Source organism: Python bivittatus, unplaced genomic scaffold, assembly GCF_059951505.1.
Source record: "Python bivittatus isolate LINGU-HERP-01145 unplaced genomic scaffold, Pbiv_v1 ctg000330_np1212, whole genome shotgun sequence".
Lineage (NCBI taxonomy): Eukaryota > Metazoa > Chordata > Lepidosauria > Squamata > Pythonidae > Python > Python bivittatus.
In genome coordinates this window covers 6231737-6253567 of record NW_028277058.1, presented here as the reverse complement: position 1 = coordinate 6253567, position 21831 = coordinate 6231737, and the positions used below count along the sequence as shown (strand labels likewise).

Sequence of the window (21831 nt, the reverse complement as noted above, 5' to 3'; positions counted from 1 at the left end):
ACATATATCAGTTCTAGTCTATGAGAACATTTTTCACTCTTCCCCAGAATAGTGGCTTCCCAATGTATTAGGACTACAACTCAAGGAATTTCCAGGCAATGTGCTACTGGGAATTCTGGGTGCTGTAGACCCAACACTTCTTGAAGGTAACAGATTGGGAAGGGTAGCAAATGCCATAATAAATGTGGCCACAGGCATCCATGGGAAGAGGGGTGTCATAAAAGTCAGGAAGGTGACTGTGACTATGTGATCAAAGCTCCAAGGATGGCTTGTGATCATGCTGCCATCTTTACTTTTTCAACCTTTCCCCATGGATGCCCTTGAAGGTGGCAATCTGAGTATTCTACAATATAGTGCCTGAATTTGCATAAGACATTAAGCCAGGTTTTTACTGACCATGATATACTGAATAAGCCATAGTTGACTAGGTTCACACAATAACATCTAACACAAACCATGGTTTAGAAATCACACTGGCTAGATTCACACAGAATAACAAGAATAAAAGAAAAAACAAAACAAATTGTGGGTTGGCAGAAAAGTTGGCAACCTGAAGCTGCCCCTGAACTGCCTTTTGTGCTTGTAGGGGTCCTTGCTGACCCCTCTGCTGAAGAGTGATGGAATGGTTTCCTTCAATTTTTAGATGGGAAACACAAAATCTGTGGTGTAAGAGCTAAAATAGGCTTCACATTGTTTTAAGGAAAAAAGATTCCATAACTCCACCCTACCCAGTTTATAACTAGTATCGCCTGTTTGGTGAAATTGACCTCTTTTTTATTATGATTTTTTTTTCTTTCCACCAAGATAATGACAGTGGAAATGCAGTATAAAAGGCTAATTCAGAAAGAGGGAAATAAATAAAAATGTAGTTTGGCATATATGGAAATAAACATGTAGAACCTGAATCATTAGCAAGTTTCTGCACAGTTGGATGAGAGTGATTATGCGCAACTAAGCTTTCCAATATTGTTCATTTTTATTTGGCTTATTCTGGGGTTTTAATCAATTCCTGAGAAGCAAGCTGAAAGTGTCTGCAAGGGATGCCAACAGAGAAGGTGTTAGACAAGCCACAATCTTCTTTTCTAGCGATTCTATTTTGAGCATCTTTAAAATTAAGGGTAATATTTGTTTCTCCCACAGCTGTCCAAGAATGAATGTACACAGTATTATCTGCCTCTGGAATGGGATTGTTCTCACTTTTTAAGCCAGAAATTGCCAACCTCCTGACAGCTAGCAGAGGCAACATTGGCCAGCTGTTTGAAATGTAAATTCAGCTTCAGCTTCAGTTTATATCTTTTAGCTGTTTATACCTATAGACTCTGTAAATAAAATAAAAACTATAAAATAAAAAAGGGCATCAGTGTGGTACTATATGATTGAACAAAGTCTGGACCATTTTTTTTTTTGTCAAAGCCAGAAAGTCTGTAGTTAAGAATTATGACAGCTGCAGTCCAACTCATCTGCTGTATAGTTATTAGGTTTAAGAAGGTTGCTCTAGGCCTGTAAGTAAGCTAGATTTGATTAGTGTCTCTGATCTTTTTTTCTGTCTCTTTGAAATTTTAAAAAGAAGTGTATATGTCCTAATGCATTCAGATGGTGGGCAATCAACTTACATTGTACTATGTCTTCAACTTGGTTATTTCCTCAGACACAAAAGTATATACGTAATAATTTGATTTATACTGTTTATACCAAAGTATTTGTTAATAATAACCTGAGCTTAATGGAAGTTTATGGTCAGGGAAATTTGTCTTTTTTTGATCAGGTAAATTTGCAATATGTTTACTACATCAAGGCACATTCTTGATTTTAATCCCTGTCCCAGATTGATCCAAATAGTCCTGGGTTTCAGGGTTCTGCTGGAAAAATCTATCTCCAGAAATTCCAGGATTTGTTTTTCCTAGGTCTTACTGGGTAGAGGGTAGGGGTGGAATAGGGAGGGTGTGACCAGGAAAAAAACATATATTTTGGATGTTTCTCCATTTATTACAAAAATATATCAAAGTTCTTAATTTTTACCATCAGCATCAATGCAGCTTTAGACTTGAAAATAGTTTTTGTATATCAGAAAGTTATTTAAAAGTTTAAAAAGGAAGAAAAGAATATAATTAAATAAGAAAATCCTTTGTTAAATGGGCACATTTTTGCATCTGAAAACATGGGGAAATGTTTTTGTTTTGAATTCTTTTTAAAAAACATAGTAAGACTTTAAAAATTGGACACTGGAGGGAACTAGATGGAACTAAAGATTACAATTAAAGGAGAAGAACATTCAAACTCGACTTACTAATACAGAATGAAGCAAAATATTTTAATATTGGACATATTGAAGGATATTTTTGAACAGAGGACCCAGAAGTTAATTTTAAGAGTTAAAATAGACTGTGTTTAAATGCTTTGGAAGAGGAACAAGTATTACCTGACATGATTGAGACTGATTTGAAAGTGGGTTTTAAAGTGACAGTCTACAAGAATGAAATAGGAAAAGATGTTACACTGGACATATAAAAGAAACCGGCTGATGTCTTAATAATTAAAAGGGACATACAAATAACAAACCAAGAGAGTGACCTGGATAATTTTCCTGTATTGGATTTACAAAAGAGGCTTGTTAAAGCTTTGAAGAATTTTGTGAGAAGGAACAAGGAAAAAATGAAAAGAAATCAAGTTCTAGGACATTATTTGAACAGACTAAAAATGAAGATTGTTAGAAGTAGAAGGAAGGAATATAAACTTGGTTTATTTGATCAAGGTTAAAATAGATATGTTTTTATCTCTGGTAATCCTTAATGGACTTTTGCTGACATCAGGATTGAAATGACAAGGTTTTATGGATTTGTTTATAGATAAGAGACAGGATAGGGGAAGAAGAGATCATTTGTTGTATTTTAAGAGAAAGTGATAAGTTACTAAAATTATTTATGCTTGTTGTGATGAAGGGGGAAATCACTTCTTTATATATTCCTTTTATTTTTCTTTACTATATTCTTGTTGTTTTCATCTATTTTTCTTTCTCTTTTTTCTCTTTTTTTCTTTTCTGCACCTATTTTTCTTTTTATTCTTTTTTTTTTAGTTTATATTAGTTTTTATTGTTGTAAATTGTAACCTTTAATAAAATTACTATATAGAAAAGAGAAGGCTATAATGCTGGGAAAGGTGGAAGGAAAGAGAGGAAAAGGACGACCAGCAGCAAGGTGGATGGACTCAGTTACAGTGGAAATGCAATGCTGTTGGAAGAGCTGAAAGACCAGGTTAGGGACAGATTATCATGGAGAAAATCTATGTGGTCATTAAGAGTTGACAATGACTTGATGGCACATAATCAAAAAAGGAGAGATAAATGTATATGACTGTTTCTTTTTCACATCACTATTTATGAGTATACATTTTGCTGACATCTATAAACTTCCCTTTTCGCTTCCATTTCTTACTGCAGAGAGCATAGGTTCTTTTGCTAAGGAAGCTTTTAAAGAAACTCTCCTGCCTGTCACACAGTGATAGATATAAGAAGAAACCAAATTATTGAAGCCAAAACAGAAACAAAAACAAATCATCATCACATGCAGAACAGAAGGTAACCTGATTGTTGGTCTTGGCAGACAAATTTGGTAAAGTTTGTCAAAGACAATGTTTTCTCAGAAGTCTCTTCCAGAAGACTATACATGCTCAAAAAATAAAAGGGAAAGAAGAAAAACATGTTTTCACTTTTTCAGCTGTCCATCTTGCAGCAGCCAGAATTGATGAAAGAACTGAGATGGATAGTTGGTCAGGTAGGCTGTTCTTATTTTATAAAATACAAAGTAAACAAGCAGCTTGAGTTTGAAAAGGTTTTTTTTTTATGACAACTTTACATTCAGAAAAGTATGATTCTAGTACAGTTTCCACACCTGTTAATACTAATCTTTTAAAATTATCAATAACCACTTTTCCCCCTCTAGTCTGTCCCCCCCTTTTTTCTTTACACTCCCTTTGTATCTTAATTTAAGTGTCTTCATATTTTCTTTCCTTTAGATGTTTTATTACTTTTAAAATAAATTCTTGCTTTTCTTGTGTTCAGGAAATACTGCCATGTTTCCTGATATATCCTGATTTCAGTTTTACTTTTGTTTTAGAAATTATAATGGAGTGATTTGAAAGATCACAAGAGATGCCTAGAGCACTGCTGGAGGAAGACAGAGTGAACTCAATCAAGCACAGGTAAGAGCCTTCATTAGGACTTACCTTGTGGCGATAAGGATGGTGAAGTCCTCTTACATCTCTGCCCTTATTGTGATTGCAGTTAGCTGTCCACTGATCCTGTTTTGGGTGACCAAGTCCTTCCTGTGAGGAATATTCTCAGCATCTGTCAGACAAAGTCACTTAGCTTCAGTCTGAGTTGGACTCCAGCTAGGCAGATCCTTTGGAAGTGACTAAGACACACCTGAGCCCTGTTATCTGGGAGGAGTTCAAAATGGTCGAGCCTGAGGTAGTGAACAGGGTCCTTGTGGCTTTGAGCTTGGCCCACCTGTGTTCTGGACCCATGCCCCTCCTGGTTGGTTAAGGTCTCCAGGGAGGTAGCATGTTGTTGGGTCCAAGCAGTGGTTAATGCCTCTTTGCAGGAGGGAGAGATACCACCTGCCTTGAAGGAGGTGGTGGTGCACACCCTTCTCAAGAGGCTGTCCTTGCACCCAATCATGGTAGACAACTTTCGTCCAGCCACCAACCTTCCCTTTTGGGGGAAGGTTGTTGAGAGGGTGGTTGGTGCTCAGCTTCAGAGGAACTTGGATGAAGTGGATTATCTGGACCCTTTTCAGTCTGGATTCAGGCTGGGGTACAGTACCAAGATGGCATTGGTCACACTTACAGATAACCCCTGGAGGGATCAGAACAGGGTGGTGCAACCATCTAGGCCTTCCTGGATCTCTCAGTGCTTGCAATACCATTGACCATGGTATCCTTCTGAGCTGGCTTCAGGGATTGGGAGTGGGAGGCACTCTTTTGCAGTGGTTCTCTTTTCTCCGTGGCAGGTTTCAGTCAGTGTTGGTGTGGGAAGGTCAAATTCTAGGCCTCTGCAATGCAGGTTTCCTCAGGGCTCAGGTCTCTGTTCTCTCCTTTTTAACACTTACATGAAACTGCTGGTGAGATCATTCACCAGCATGGGGTGCAGTATCATCAGTATGCTGATGATACCCGGTTATACATCTCCACTCCTGACAGGTGATGCTATTGTGATGCTGACTGAATGCCTGCAGTTTGTGAGGAGCTGGATGGGGAGGAACTGACTTTGGGAGTGGCTTTGGGTTTTTGGCCCCACAGCTCTGGTGATATGTCATCTTAGACTCTGGGTGGAGTTGCATTTCCCCAGACTGAGCTAGTGTGTAATTTGGGGGTCCTCCTGGACTCATGGCTCCTGCTCAAAGAGCAGATGGCAGTCATGGCTGGGAGGGGGGCTTTGCACAGATTTGTCTTATGTGCCAATTGTACCCTTTCCTGGACTGGGAGGCCTTGCTGACAGTCACTCATGCCTTCGTCGCTTCCCATTTGGGTTACTGCAGTGTATTCTACATGGGGCTGCCCTTGAAGACCACCCAGAAGTTACAACTGATCTCTAGATTCACCTGTTTTACACCCTTGTTGTGCAAGCTGCAGTGGCTTCCAGTTTCCTTCCGGTGCAGTTCAAGATGCTGGTCATTACCTTTAAAGCCCTATTTGGCACAGGATCAGGCTATTTGTGGAACTGCCTCTCCCTGAGGGTATCTGCCCATCCCACTAGATTGGATAGGGTGGGCATGCTCCAGGTCCCTTCCCTGAAATATTGCCATCTAGTGGGACCTAGGAAGTGTGCCTTTTCTGTAGCTGCCCCTACTTTATGGAAGCCTGTGTAGGGTTGTTGGGAGCACCCCGGGAGGTTGATTGAGGCAGTGGGTTTTTAGTTTTTGTTATACAGTTCTTATGGTTCTTATGGTTTTATTGTTATTGCAAGCTGCCTAGAGTTGTTTCAAGATGGGCAGCCATACAGATCAGATCAGATCAAAACAAATCAAATCAAATCAAATGGATATGCCTTCATCTAGACAATCATCCAGATGAGCAGATGTCAGCCTTCCCAGGTAAACCAGACAGGAAACACAACCAGATAAGCTACTTCTATTTTATTGTTAGGCTACATTAGCAGAATCTTACAAGTCTGAAAATAGAAATCTCCCGCCATCCCTATTTACCGCCTGTTCAGTTAGGGCAGATCCTTTCTAAGTTTCTTTCTCTGTCTGTTACTCAATCGGGGGCTCCTCCCTCCTTTATCAGATCGTTTCCTAGGCAGCATCTCCCCCCCCCCTTCCAAGGTCATTATTACATTCCATTACATCAGGTGACAGCTGTGGCCAGAAAGGCCTTTGCCCAGCTTCATTTGGTGTGCCAGTTGAGCCCTTTCATAGACTAGAGGGCCCTTCATACAATCACTCATGCTGTGGTCACTGCGTGACTTGACTACTGCAATGCACTCTACATAGGCTTGCCCTTGAAGACCACTCAGAAGCTTCAGCTGGTCCAGAATGCAGCAGTATGGGCAGTGATGGGCATGCCTCAGTATGCCCCTGTAACACCTCTGCTTCAAGAGCTGCACTGGTTGCCAGTTTGCTTATGGGTGCAATTCAAGGTGCTGGTCACTATGTATAAAGCCCTACATGGCATAGGGTCTGGTTACTTGAGGGACTGTTTGTCTCCCATAGTATTTGCTTAGCCAGTTTGATCTGGCAGGTTTGGCACACTCTGGGTTCCGCTGATTAAACAGTGCCACCTATCAGGATCCCAGAAGCATGCCTTCTCTGTAGCAGCGCCTGCCCTCTGGAACGAGGTTCCCCCCAAGATTTGAATGCCCCCCCATCCTGTTGAGATTTCAAGGCGTCCTGAAGACCAGGCTCTTCACTCAAGTCTTTGGTGAGGATGATTGATGCCCCTTTCTTCCTGTTCCTTGTTCCCATCCAGGTTTCTTTTCTCTGCCATCTCTGTTTTTTTGTTTTGTATTGTTTTGTGTTTTTGTATTGTTCCTTCCTTTTAGTTATTTTTAACAATTTGTAGACCACCCAGAGTCACTGGGATTCAGGCAGCATATAAATTTAATATCATCATCATCATCATCATCATCATCATCATCATCATCATCATCATCACCGTTTGCTTCCTTTTTGTTTGAATTCATTTGTCTTCATCTTATTTTAATATGATTTCCACATGCTTCGTTTTTCATAGTTTCTAGTTCATAAAATTGCACATGGATCATCTAGATAATGGAGCAAATGCATCCCAAATAAAATATCTGAAACGGATATAAAAAGGAAACAGAACAAAGGCCATAAACAAACAGCAAGAAATTAATTCACATTAAAAAAATCTGATTTTGTATGGAGAAAAACAGTAAGGGAAATTTCTCAAATGCACTATGCCCTTTTCTGATGCAAAATTCTTCAGCAAATTACATGAAATACTGCCTCTCCCTGATTTCATGTAATTTGCTGATCCAGCAGAGAGGGCATGTTATGGGTTCCATTGCCTAGGGAGATGCATGTGGCAGGCCCCAGGCGGTGGGCCTTTTCTGCTGTGGCACCTGTGCTGTGGAATCTTCTCCCCCCTGAGGTGAGGCTGGCCTTGTCACTGTTGAGCTTCTGGAGGTCCCTTAAGACTTGGTTATGCCAGCAGGCCTGGGGACTCCAGGGGACGAGGGAATTAGTGAGGTGGCTCCCTTATTTTTAACTTCCTTTTATTCTCTGTTTTATATAGTTTATATAAAATAATGTATTTTACTGTTTTTAGCTTTGTTGTATGCCGCCCAGAGTTGCTTGTGGTGAGATGGGCAGCTATATAAATTGATTTAATAAATAATTAATAAATAAAAGTGCAGGCATCCAAAGAGAACTTTTCATCAGTTTGGTCAAAAACCAGAGAATGAGTCTTTTCATTTTAGGGAGTTTAGCAAGTATCCACTTGTTAATGAATAATAGACAATCGTATTTAACATTTTAACTATTTAACTCTCTACAGAGTGCTGTATTTTCATGTAGGTGTTGTACTTCATGAATATATGGACATTCTGGGAAGGAGGAATAGGAAACTGGTAGTTTGCATGAATGAGAACTAGCAGAATTAATCTCTGCCTGTAGGGCTGGTCCTATTATTAGGCAATGAAGATCGGTACTGGGGTGGCACTGGTTCATAGTTTATGGGAGCTCCTGGGAATTTTGTGGGTTTCAGAGAGTAAAATATTTGGGACTCACATGTGCCCCTGTTTTTGAAACTATTGAGGACCTGCTAAATCTGTGGGAGCAGTCCGGCATGAGCTGGGTCTCCTTTAAACTAGAATATATGAATGCGTAATGTATTTATGCATTCTTGCCACTTCTCTGAAATATGTTTGGTTCTGTAAATGGAAAAGTCTATTGTTGGTAGAAAAAACCCTCCATACTGATTAAAACAATGAAGCTGTCTTTGTACACAAAAGAAGTGATGTTCACAGATCACTTAACTTCATAAGAAACAATGTGGATCATCCATGCAGCTGATCAGTGGAGGTATACATTTGTAACATAAGCAGTAATTAGCAACATGTTTAAACTTTGCTTTTGTTAACTCCCACCTAAGCTTTCCAGTGTCTGGGTTCACTGCACTAACCCAGCCATTGTTATCCGTTGTGTCATGCATATGTAAAATTGGATTAAGTGGGTAAACCATGGTTCAGTTAACTGTGTTAATCTACTATGTGATATTGTCTCCATTTTATTGAATAAGATTGATTTTTTTAAAGTACTATCCACTGTACAATCCAACTAAATTTAAATATTGCAATACAAAATTAATCATTTTCCTAGCAACCAACAACTTCATTCCAGCACCATCTATGAATCATCCAAGTTTTGAAATGCAAAATAATATTTAGGCGAAGTCTGAGAAATCAGAAACATGAATTTATTTTTAATGGAGGAAAAATGCCATTCTAAAAAGCCCATAAAGACTTTTTTTTTTAAGTGTTGCGGTTGGTCTTCTTTTCCTGTAATACTGTCTAAGGAATAATAGTTTTATAGAGACTTTTTAGTTAGAGAAACACACAAATGAAAAGCTCCAGGATCTTTAGTACTTATAAAATGAAGGACACAGAATCAGAAGTGTGTGTATCTTGTATACTTTTCAGAGAGCCTGTCAAAAGCTATTCAAAAACTGAAGAGCCTCATAAGCTGTTTGCCAATATGACTTGAGGGGAACATTCCTGTAGTCTACAAATAAGTATTGATTTAATCCAACACAGGTAACATAGCCACCACTATGCTGGTATTAATGTGTTTTAGGGGAATTTTGTTCTTTGTCATTTCTTACCGAAGGCATTATGTTCCCATCCCATACTTGTTAATATGAAATGAAGAATAACAGAACTAGCTCCATCATTATGGTCAACCCAGGCAGCAGATCTGAAAGGGAGGACCGAGGACAGAGAACAGATCATTGTTGTTCACTGATGTGGCCCCTAATTCTGACCCTAGTAATAAGTAATTTAACACTGGCAATAGGACTGTCCTATTCCCAGTGTTAAATTACTTATTACTAGGGTTAGAATTTTACACAAGGAATGGGAGAACATTTTGTCTGATGAAGGACGCAGATGCCTTGAATCAGCTATCAGTGCTAGTGTGATTCCTAATTTCAATATATGTTCATTGTGGTTACTTTATTTAAATGGCTTTTTAATGAGCAAACCAGGGTGCTAATTTTTAGACATAACTAAAATGTTGAACAAGTTCTGGCCTAAGATGAAGAGGGAATATTGAAACTGGCTGGCAAACTAAAGAGCTACCCAACTGGAACCCGGGCTTCTGCTGAACCTTTTCCAGCCATCTAAAATCTTACAAAAGTTTACTTTATGGTAGTTTGCAGATGTGTTGGGACTCCAATGAGCAACAGCTGATATTACCTGGGTATTCCCTCACCCAGCAGCTGACTGAACAATGGGAAAAAATGGGTGGGACTCCAGGGGTTGCAAAAATAATGGCTGAGCATCAAGCGAAGGCCTCAGGTTGACCAACCACATGCTAGATGAACCATGAAAATATTTTACAAATAGCAGAGACACAGTCTAGCCAAAATTAATCTTCACTGACTTTGTTATATCTCCACATTTACACATATGCATATGTTTAAATTAAATTACGTATATATGCAATCTGTGATGTTGAAATGGGGTGCTGAAGAATACCTGACACCCCAAAAAGGAAAAAAAATGGAGTCCACAAAATCGCTGAGAGTATTTATTTAAAACTACAGGAATTAGAGTTATACCTGTGAAAGGCATTACAATGGAAAATAATAAAGAGACAGCAAGTATTTAGACAATGTTTAGTGGAAATCATATAGATTTTATATGAGAATATACTCCTGGAAGGTAGTAATCTTGCATGTTGGAGGCAAATGAATGAAACAAACTAGCCTTTTAAAGAGGGGGGAAATGATTAATCATATATTTGCAAAATGCAGATTTGCAATCTGGGATAAAAAAAAAAAACCTCCCATGAGCCATCTTCCAAATTATGAGTCCCATAGAAGTGGTCCAGAATTATCCAAGTCAGTATTTAGTTAGGCGGCATACAAGTTTAATAAGCTGTTGTCATTTATACAGACATCCAGAATTGTATAGTTACATTTTCAGAAACCAAAACTTACTATTATTCCTCTGCTGTAAATGGATGGTATGTTTCTTCAAGTCATCTGCTGACATAATAGCAAAAGTATAATTTACTCTACTAGTGTTCCATAGTGAATCGGGGGGGGTTAGAGCCTTCACATTTTTTGAAAAGTAATTGATTCTAAATGTTTAAAGGTGAATCTTGTATGCTTACCTAATGAGATAAGTGATATCCCCACTTACTGAATGTATTTTTTTCCTTTCTGTTTTTCTGTGAATCATAATTAAATATTAAAGGTATTATAATTACTAGTTAGGGACCTGGGCTTTAGTACAAGTGGCTGAAGGCAAGGGGAGGATCCCTTTCATAATCCCACCCCATTCATGCCACTCAGCTTAAATTCCCGGCCTTCAGAAGCACCCAGAGGGTTGTCCAAGGGAAGAGGAGCAAGAAGCTCATATTAAACACCTGCATACATAACTTTTCCATAGAAATTTCTCTAGATTCAATCCGCAATTTTCAAACCTCCTCCCTTAAGCTCCCCTAAATCAGTGGGATTTGTTTATTGGTTAACTTGCTTACCAACATGCTGTAATACATTGTTCCTATCAATCCCTTCCCAGAAGTGAATTCCAGATTGAATAGAACTGCATTCTTACAAGATCTCATTTGATGATACTAAAGCTATCCTTTAAAGTATTTCTACCCTGAATCCCTGAGTAGTTACGTAGAGTAGCTACAAACAATTACTGGTTTAACACATCTTGCTAAACCACAGCTTATGAATCATGATTCCTGGTCTAAACCACAGTTCTTGGGTTTACACAAAATGCCAAGTGATGAACCATAGTTTACACACTTGCCTAAGGCAATGTATGAGCCCAGCCTATGAGTGAGAACCAGAGCAAGTTATTTGGGTGGCTGATTTGGGTGAAGTTACATCTGCTATATAAAGATAGTCAGAAATGACAGTAAGAGTACTCCAAAGGAACAATGGAGCTATTTATAGGTTGTTCAAAGATACAATGGTGCTGAACAAGTGGCATTTACGACTGATCCTCAAAGTTCTGGCCATCCCAGCACCTTCATGGTCACATGAGCATGATCTGAGTGCTTGGCAATTTGCTTGTACTTATGATAGTTGCAGCATCCCACAGTCGACTGCATGGTTGCCATTTGCAACCTATCCGGCTGACTTCCCACAAGCAAAGTCAATGGGGAAGCTGGCAGGGAAGGTTGCAAGTCACTTCGGTAAGTCACTCACACTCTCCCCCACCCAGCAGCAGCCACCTCCACCTGCCTGTTCTCATGCCTTATGAGCCACCCATGCACCCTCCCCTGCCTGGCCATAGCTACTTATGTGCCTGCCAGTCTCCTTGCGAGCCACCTGAGACTCATTTAACAACCCATGATCCTTATTTAATGATTGCAACAGGGAGCGCCAGGATTGCTATCACTAAGTGATGCAGTCATATGATGTTGTGCTTTACAACCGCATTGCTTAGTGATGGAAATCCCAGTCCCAATTGCCATCATTAAGCAAGGACTACCTGTATGTTGATGGCAAAGGAGAATTAAATGCAATAAGTAGAATGGACTAACTGGATCTCAAAAATGTAAACCTGCAGCCTTAAATAATCAATCCTCGAGTCTTCTCGGTTGGAATATTGCCGGACAGGATGATAAATGCTCAGAGAGTAAATTTAGGGACTGTGTCAGACAGCATGAAGTTCTGCTACTTCAGGAAACATGGGTCCTCAAGGAGATGGAGTTCTAAGGCTTCCAGAGCTGTCCCTGAAGGCGGCTCAAAGTCATGTCAAAGGGAGGCCTAAAGCAGGCCTGGCTAATTGGATAAACTCCTCCTTGAATGTTAAAATTACACACCTTCCTTCCCAGGGTCTACTAGCAATAACAACCCTTACTGAGCTGTGTCACAGACAACGCTTGATAACAATCAATCATGCAGGAGTAAGTTTAATTAAGTTTAAGACGAGGGCTGGGCTGATAATTTTAAATGGTTCAAGGTTGGATGATGAATCTGGAGAATTTACTTTTAACTCTATGAAGGGAAGCAGTACGGGAGACTCTGTGATTGTTTCTGAGTGTCTGTTAAATGTTTTCAGATCGGCTTTCCAAGTTTCAGTGATCATCAGCCCCCTGCTGTAGAACCCTCAGATTCACTGCGGGCATGGGGGACTGTGGGGGGAATTGCCCACAAGCTGCTGCCCAGCAGCCAGTAGTGTGCTCCAGGAGGTGATGGCTGAAATAGGCCTTTGCACTAGTCGAAGCAGCCCAGTGTGCGTTAAAGTCCTATGGTTGCAGAAGATTAAAGGGCATTATAGAAACTGCCCCGCCCAGTGAGTCTCTTGCTGCCTATGAGAGTTTAATTTTAGCCTTGCAAAATCTTGTATCAGCTGATGTAAAAACAAAGATGAAAAACAGAAAGGTCAGTCATAATCAATGGTTGGACAGAGAATGCGCCACCCAAACAAAAAGAGCTGAAGAAGTGCTAGAGACAGTGTAGAGCGGAAAACGAAGGGAGGGAGATGCTGGCACTCTACGTATCTCAAAAAGGAATTTCGATGTTGTCAAAATTAGTGAGACGGGCAGAGTTCAGTCCGTAGATTTAGTTGGGAACTGAAGATGAAATCTAAACTTATGTACCGATGAGTAAGCTCATTAAATTCAGTAAGGTTGCTGCATTAGTTCAATCAAATAAGTTTGGAGAAGCATATATCTTTATTTCATTTATGTACATTTATATTTTTCTCTCCATTTAAATTCCATTATCCCATGAATAAGGTTCAGGCATTCACTCAGAAAGCTTCAGAGATTCAGATCTCTCTCTAGCTCCAAGGATTTCTGAGTGCCTTCTGAGTCAATCAGATGTACCATATACATAATGTAGCTTATAATATCCAGTATCGTTGGTTTTTAAATAGTGAGGGTCAAGTCACAGAGTTACTATCTAACAGGATAGGACCTCCAGGCATCATGCAGCCCCAGGAGCCTAAGATCAAGTTTTCTTAAGTTATTGCTAAGCAATAAACTAAGATTTACAAACTACAGTGGCTGCTTCCAAACAACATGCTAATTCTGTAACTTAGCATGATGCCAATAATAAATGTACAGTGTGATTAAATAAGATGAGAACATATAGATGTGAAAACCATTTTAGGACTGCTTCACATTGATTAAATGTTAAAGTGCTGGTTAAAGTGCTTTCTAAGCATGCATGGATACATGCAGATCATATGGAAGTCACTCAAAGCAGCCGTGCCAAAATTTTGGGAGGATGCAGATAGGGTATCCACAGGATGAGGGTTAAAAAAGTCAAGATGGCAACTGTGTAGTTGAAGCTGCCATCTTGGTTTTTGATTCCCTATGGGAGTACTGTTTTGCTCATGGCATTGTTGCAAACAAAATGCCCCTCCAAATGATTTGCACAGCCATGTTAATTAGGTTATGAGATCAGAGAGGGTACAAGTTGCCTTCTGCTTCAAAGAAGTTAACAGCAGAAAAAAAGAAAATTCATAGTTGTGAATGAAGCAATCAGAAAAGTCTCTTCCTCACCTCCCCTGAATGATGTAACAGGGTTCATCCCAGCCAAGGATGGAATCATATGAAATCATTTTAGGCCAAATGCACAAAACTTGTAGTGCAGGAAACGCTATTGCTTACATACTGTAAATGTTAGTAATGTATTCAGTGAAAGTGCCCTGAAATGCAGTGCTACACAAGTGGATGCTCTCTGTCTTCTGCACCCTCTTAAAGGCTACCCGACCCTCTAGAAGAGATTTTGAAAAGATTTGGAGGAGGAAAGCAGAAAAGATTTGCAGTTCCTTTGAAAAAAGCAATCTGGCAGCCGAAAAGTTAGACTGAATTTCACCCACAGAGATAAAGTTACTTTAAAAAGTGTTGCTTTCATTACATTGTAGTAAAACATTAGACTGATTTATATTGTGAAGTATATGCCTCTTCACAGCAAAGGTTAGTTCATATTATTGCTTGAGAATGCCAAGAGTTGGAATGAATTGTCAGTGGACATGAAATTTCCTTTGCTGAGTAATGGATTTATGGGAATGCCTGTCATGGCTGGTGAGAAGAGTAATAATAAATAGTTATTAGTTATCCCTTGTGTGCTTACATGTGATTTATTGAATTGTGTGTATTAATTTTCACTATTACTATCATTACTATCATTCCCCAATATATCAGATGGGGAATTCTTAGGATTCTCTTTTCCTTCACCCTGAATTTCAAGTAACGGAATTGACGGGGGCTGATGTCTGAAGCTCCATTTTAGAGGGTTTTCCCCACAAATCAACACACATTCAGGGAGTGCAAATCATTTGTGCTTTCTGCTTATTATGCCAGTCAGCAAAGTACTTAACTATGTGAGCTGGGATTTAGATCTCACCTTGGCCATTATTCACTAGTTAATCTTAGTCCTGCCATTATAATTTACCTGCCAGCATTCAATCAAAAAATGATGCATATATTTCTTATCCAAACACACACATGCAGATAACAATCAGATGAAAAAGGATGTAGGTCTCTGACAACTTTCATACTTGGAAGAGGAGGGAATGGTGGCAATTAGACAACTTGACATTCCTTGCTAAATTTTGCTCTTTTACCCAAGCTAAACCATGACTTGTTTTTATAGTGGCCTGGTTAATGTATAACATTGAGCCACAGACAATAGTTTAGAAACCCTAATGGCTAGAATCATACAAACTAATTGTGGGCAGTGATTTTCCCTGTGACCCTCTATGGAAGTGAAAACTGGACTTTGAAAAAACAAGATAGAAAAAGTATGTTTGTTGGAGAAGACTCCTGAGAACACCATGGATAGCCCAAAAAGCAAACAAATGGATCCATGGATAGCCCAAAAGAACAAATCAATCCAATGACCAGGCTTGAATTATCATGTTTTGGATATGTTATAGCAACATATAGATCTCTTGAGAGGTCTGTACTGGTGGGAAAGTGGAAGAAAAGAGAAGAGGATGCAGTGCAGCAAGGTAGATGGACTTGATTATAGCAGCAGTGGGTGTACTGGTGGAAGACTTGAAGGGCTGGATTGGGGACTCATCAACCTGGATAAGTCTTATCTGTATGGTCGCAAAGAGTTGACACCAACTTGATGATACATAATCCAAAACCAAGCAAATGACATTGTTAACATGGCCCAAATACATAAAGCAGTGTTGTCCAAACTTGGCCACTTTAAGATGAATGGACTTCAACTCCCAGAATTCCCCAGCCAGCCATGGGAGTTGAAGTCCACTCATCTTAAAGTGGCCAAGTTTGGACAACACTGACATAAAGGAAGGTTGTAGTCACATGAAGCTATCAAAACAGAACATTCCAGTCCCCTCCCTGTTTTTCCATATGCATTTTTAGTATAACAGTGCCACCTGGTGTTTATACTAATTCATGGGGTACATCCCCCTAATCTTGTGTGTTGCCAGAACCCACTGATAATAAAGATTTGAGTAGGGTAGGGCTTACTGGATTAATGTTGGAACAGTGGCTATTTTGTGAGTGAGTGCCTATGTACAATCTATTGCTCTGGACTCTTTATTTTCTTTATGGATTGTAATTAAATCACTTGCAATAATTGATATGGTAAAGGAAAGTGAATTAACTTTTCTCTCTCTCCCTTCCCCCCAGTACATCCAAAACAAATAAAGCAAGTCTACAATTTAAATGCCAGCATAAAAAGAATCTTACTGTGAAACAGTTGTATAAGCCTGGTATTATAGCTACTTAAGGTTAGACCAACAAGTTTTTTCCCTAGTAAGTTTTGCATCTCATTTGTCATTTTCAATGCAGTCTCAGCAAATAGATACAGTTAACTACCTGTATTACCTTATTTTTTACCAGTGTGTTCACAGGACAGACCCTGTTTGATATATGTTACAGTTATGCAGATTAATGTAAATCTTTATGACAGACAGTTTTATTTTTATAACCTGCTTATACCTATTGAACCAAGAATTAATTAAATTTAAAACTTGTGAATCTGGAAGATCTTATAGCTCTGATATAGAACTAAATAACACGTTCCTGATCTGTTTCAGATAGCACTTGTCTAATAGTTTTCAGAGTGTCGTTGTTGTTTTACATTCCAAACTGCTGGTGGTAATGTTTACTGTAAACATTAAACTGATTATGAATATGACCATTTTTCATGCTTTACATAAATCAAAACCTTTTTTCTCCCAGATTTAATTGATATATTTATTTTTATCCAGTTGAATAGTCCATTTAGTCTGCTTGATGGCAATTGTGATTTCTGCCTTTGAATAGGTAATCCTTAAAGTAGCAGTTGTCTGCTGTAGTGGAATTATTATCTGCTTTAAATGTCAGCTCTGTGAAGTAACGCAATCCTATAATGGCAGTCTCCATTGAAGAAATCTGTTACGTATTCCATACCAGCATAGATGTGGGTAGCAAGAGAAAAAAATTATCAGATATCATTATGCTCATCAGTGATTATTGGGAAAGGCTTGCAGAAATCCTTTAAAACTGAAATCAGTCAAATGAGAATGGCAGGGCTGTCTCTGCTTGGCAGCAAGAAAAAGATTTAATGCCACGCCATGGAAAAATTGAAATTCAGGTCCTGGCTTTGTAAGAAACACAGAAATAAATTGATGGCTATAGTGCAGAAGCTTCTTATACCTGCCAACTTTTGGCAAACCCAACGAGCAGAGAAACATTCATGCACACTCGTCAATTGGCAACCACCACAACAAGCAATGACTTATAAGTGTGAATAAATCACAGATTTTATGGCACTGATGCCACCTGGAATACAGTGTTTTTACTTAATGGAGTTAAATCAATCTACTTGGTTATCATTCACTAATCATTGCTATTGAGGCAGTAATTACAATTGTGGCAATTTTTATATGTCACTTTCTGCCAGACCCACAATACACCAAAGCCCTCTAACATTCAATGTAGGCTCATTTTAACTTCCTACAGATGGGCTCCACTAAGAACACCTTTCAGTGGTGGTAAATTGTAAAGTCCGTAAGTCCATAATGACAACCTCTGTAATCTTATCCCCAAGTCATGTACCCAGATATAGCAAACACCTGCAGCATATAGGATAATACCCAATTTATTAGGTAAATTAGCTGTCAGCCTGTAGTGTTGATTAGTTCTGGGGACTTTGGCTGGGGAAACCTAGATTATGTAGTAATGACATCATAGGCAAGTGACTGAAGGTGCTAGCTTAGTTCATCTATGAATGGGTGACCTATCCATGGTGCATGCTCAGAAAAGACAACAGATTAGTTAGTATGATAGTAGAAGTTCTCTGCCTATCATGGCTATGATCCCAGTTACCTTTCCAACAGCGACCTGAAATACACTGTGGGCAAATCAAAATTAGGCCCATCTCTTGAGTGGTAAGGAATAGCTAAATATTTCCTTTGACAGAGAATAGCCTTACCCATGAGCCTGTAGAAATGGAAAACAGAAACTGAGCAGTATAGATACTTTGTGGCTATTTGTGGCAATTTATCTGAAAACCTGAAAGGGATGTGGGGAACGATTGTTCATTAACTTCCTGTCTGGGTTTGTATATTGCTTGTTTTAAGTTTATTTACCTAATCATGGCTTCACATTGTGATCAATGCTTAATGACAACTCAGATATGGACCATGATCTGATGATGTAATAAGCCTAATCAGAAATAGCCCACTCCCTAAATTTAGCTTACTAGACAGGGCTATTATTTGGATAAAATATATCAGCCCATACTGAGTTCAGTGGCAGAAGGGGAAAGTACAAACACCAGCAAGGTTGAAGCAGCAGATTATTTAGGGTCTTCCATGTTGACAAGATTCATTTTTAACTGTTGATAAGAGATTGTAGAGCAAGATACAATGCAAGATACAAAGTAACATTGAATATAAAGGATGCATCTATGCCTCTTAAAGTGAAAGAAGAAACATTCTTTCTAAGTAAATGGTGGTGTTGAAATTATCATAGCTCCTTTGGAAGAAAGCTCCAGAGCACTTTGATCCTGTGTCCTACCTGTACTTTATTATTGATGCCCTTATCACCAAACTTATCCAGCACTGTTTTGAGGGCCCTCTATTAAGCACTAGATAAGAGAGTCCTAGGAATATAAGTGTTCTTGATAATATAACAGTTCCTGTTTTTCTTATATCCATGCAAAAAACAAGAACCCCTAGAACTACTATTTCAAGGCTTCCAAGACATAATGGATATTGATTTGCATCCATGCCCAAACCTGCTCTTGTAGTCAGTGTAAAATGATAACTGTCCACACCAAGATGTTCCTCACCAAGGTTAATGCTGAGAAAACTGTCTGTGTTTGCATAGTACATTGAACCACAAAGTAGTCAACCACATTTTAGCCCAGTGTCTTGTGCAGACTCAGATTCTGGGATTAAATTATGGTTGTATCTGTCATATGAACTCAGAAAATGGGGAAAACCATGGGTAAACACAAATTTGAACCCAAATTCAGTGTGGATTGGTGCAGATGCATCCCAGTTCAGAAAAAGTCAAGATTAATGCAACTGTGTTACACTTATTCCAAATCTGGTGAAGGAAATTTCAGCAATTATTAATATTGTGCAGTCAAACAATGTAACTGTATAGCTACTCCTCCCAAATGTATAATTCAGCCTTATACCATAAGAACATGGCTGTTACTCCAAAATAACTGTGAATACGATTACTCTACAACTATATTAATTATCCATAACCCTATAAAATTAAGATACATATTTTAACACTTTTGCTTTATTACATATTGTCAAATGAATGGTACAAAGAATCAGTGTCTTTTAACTCTTCTCCAATATCTATAACTTCTGATTGTGTTTCCCTCGAACAGGATTGCACACATTAATCTGCACTGGGAAGTCTTGTGCCAATCAAACCTTTTATTGAGTTTCTCAGAGCCATCTGATCACAATAGTTTTTTTTTTTTAATGGGCATCTTAGTTTACTGACATTTTGAGAGAGAAAATACATGGAACTCTATAAAAATGCTGAAAAGGGATTCATAAAGAGCAAAGAAGCTCCAGAACTGGAAGAAAACAAACTAACAACCCTTGGCAAGGTCCCACTTACTGCAGTCCCATCTACACATGATATGAGGGATTCTGCCTCTACCCATGTTTGGTGCAGGTCATGGTGACTAGTAGGCTGCCTACACTTTTTAAAAATCTTGCCCATCTCTTGATTTGCAAAAAAGCTGTAGTCTCATAAACAATAACAACAACAACAACAACAACTCCTCCTCCTCCTCCTCCTCCTCCTCCTCCTCCTCCTCCTTTTTTTGTTGTAGAGCACACAGCACATTCTGTTCTGCCAGAATAATTGAAGAACAATGCATAACATTCTTTCAGCCCAAGTTAACCATAAGATAAAATGGGATAGGTCTATGAATAATGCCTTTGAAGGGAGAAGTTAGGTGAAAATACAAATAATTTTTGAAACACATATCATCTGAGCTTCATTGCATGAGGCTAAATTTTTAATTATATTTTTAGCAACATTAAAGGTGTGTGTGGGGAATCATTCCGGCTACAAGCCTTATTATTCACATACCTTTCCATTTCCAATTTACAAGCTGCTTGACACTATTATGGGCTGTGCTAATAACTTCAGGTTGTTTTAGAAGAGGATGTTACAAGGACAGGGGGAGGCTTATGTTTAGGGAGCCACTGGCCAGTGTTTTCCTTTTTTGGTCAGTAGCCAAGTCCTACAAACTGCCAACCAGTCTATGCTCCAGAAGACATTTGCTACCTTGCTCTATGCCATCAGCTACTAACTCCTACCCTCATCTATGAAAAGGAATACGTTTTGGCCCTTCTAGGGCTTACTATGGCAGCATGGTAGTAGATCAAGTTTTATATGCCTCGCATCCTGCATTTTGGCTTCTTTTTGAGCCAGATGCCAGTACAGTGGAAAAACAGGTGGGAGGTTCAATGTGCCAAGCATCTCCTCCAATAGGTTCCTATGCACACAAAGCAGCAACATGTTCTTATCACTGCAGTGACATTTTTGCTTTGGCAAAATGTGCTTTTCCCATCTGCAGGAAAAGCCTGTTTTAGCTTAGCTAGCACTATCGTATCTAGCCTGCAAAACCTGGGAGGGCCACTAGATGTCAATGATGAGTTTGTGGTTTCTGTATAATTTGCTGTCCCCTGACAGCCCTACCTTAGCATTATTGCACATTCCTGGTGACAACATTGTGGGATTATAGGGAAGAAACTCGGAGGGAATCTACTTTTTGGACGACGTCGGCATATGCAACTGTAAGGGAATGGCTGATTAGGCATAAGAGGACCTGGCCAGACATTTTGTTTTATTTTGAGGCATTTGCAAGATGGCATAGACCAGAGTTAAGGCCTTGTAAATCTCCTGTCATGAGTTTTTAGAGCTATATGCCTGTCAACTTTCAGCAGTAGGTTTTCCTGCCTATAGGTGTCAGAATACAGTCCTTGTCAGTGCTAACACATTTTTTCTCAATTAAAATGTCATGGCTCTGTTGTCATTGACTTCTGTTTGTGACATTCTCTGGGCTATGGTTCAAGTATGTCTAAACAGAAAGATAATATAAATATAAAACAGTGCAGCATTTGTACAATAAAGAGGAAGTTGAAACAGCAAGGCGTTGAGGTCTGTAAATATTTTTCATGCCATAAAGCCCACATTTTATTATTTGCACAATGTTAAAGTGACAGCAAGTGAATTGAAAGCGCTTTTACTTTTTATCAAAGCACATTAGCATTTCACAAATGTAATCTCACTTCCCAAGTCATAATATTGCCCACATTTTGAAAATCAGAGCCCAAAGATTCTGTTTTCAAAACGCCCTTCAAATTTGGGATCCATGACAAAAATATGTTGAACAGCAATTAATGAAAATAAGTGACTAAAATTAAAATCTGTTGACTCAAAGGTTCTTCAAGCCTTGATCGTGCCTTCTCAAACCCACAAAGTTAATTTAAGTTAAGTAAGTTAATTATTTTTTGAAAAAATGTAGCATAGTTCTTATTCTCACAAAAAACATTACTGGGACTTCCAGCCTATGACTCGGGGGAAATAGAAACCAGGCTTGGGGAAAGTAGGTATAATGTTGCTTGCTGCTTTAGAAAATGGGGATGATTTGAGAGAAAGACTAGGT

The 21831-nt window shown here is 39.0% G+C and overlaps 1 long non-coding RNA gene across 3 annotated transcripts in view; it reads left to right on the top strand.

Moving 5' to 3' along the window:
* Positions 1-1972: 1972 nt before the first annotated feature.
* LOC148215885 (uncharacterized) overlaps positions 1973-21831 on the top strand; it is a 35472-nt gene continuing 15613 nt past the window's right edge. For 2 of the 3 annotated variants that reach the window (XR_015796367.1, XR_015796369.1), the window contains exons 1-2: positions 1973-3770; positions 4113-4197. This is a non-coding gene — a long non-coding RNA (uncharacterized LOC148215885). The remainder of the gene's footprint in view (positions 3771-4112; positions 4198-21831) is intronic. The other variant, XR_015796368.1, reaches the window with a different exon arrangement.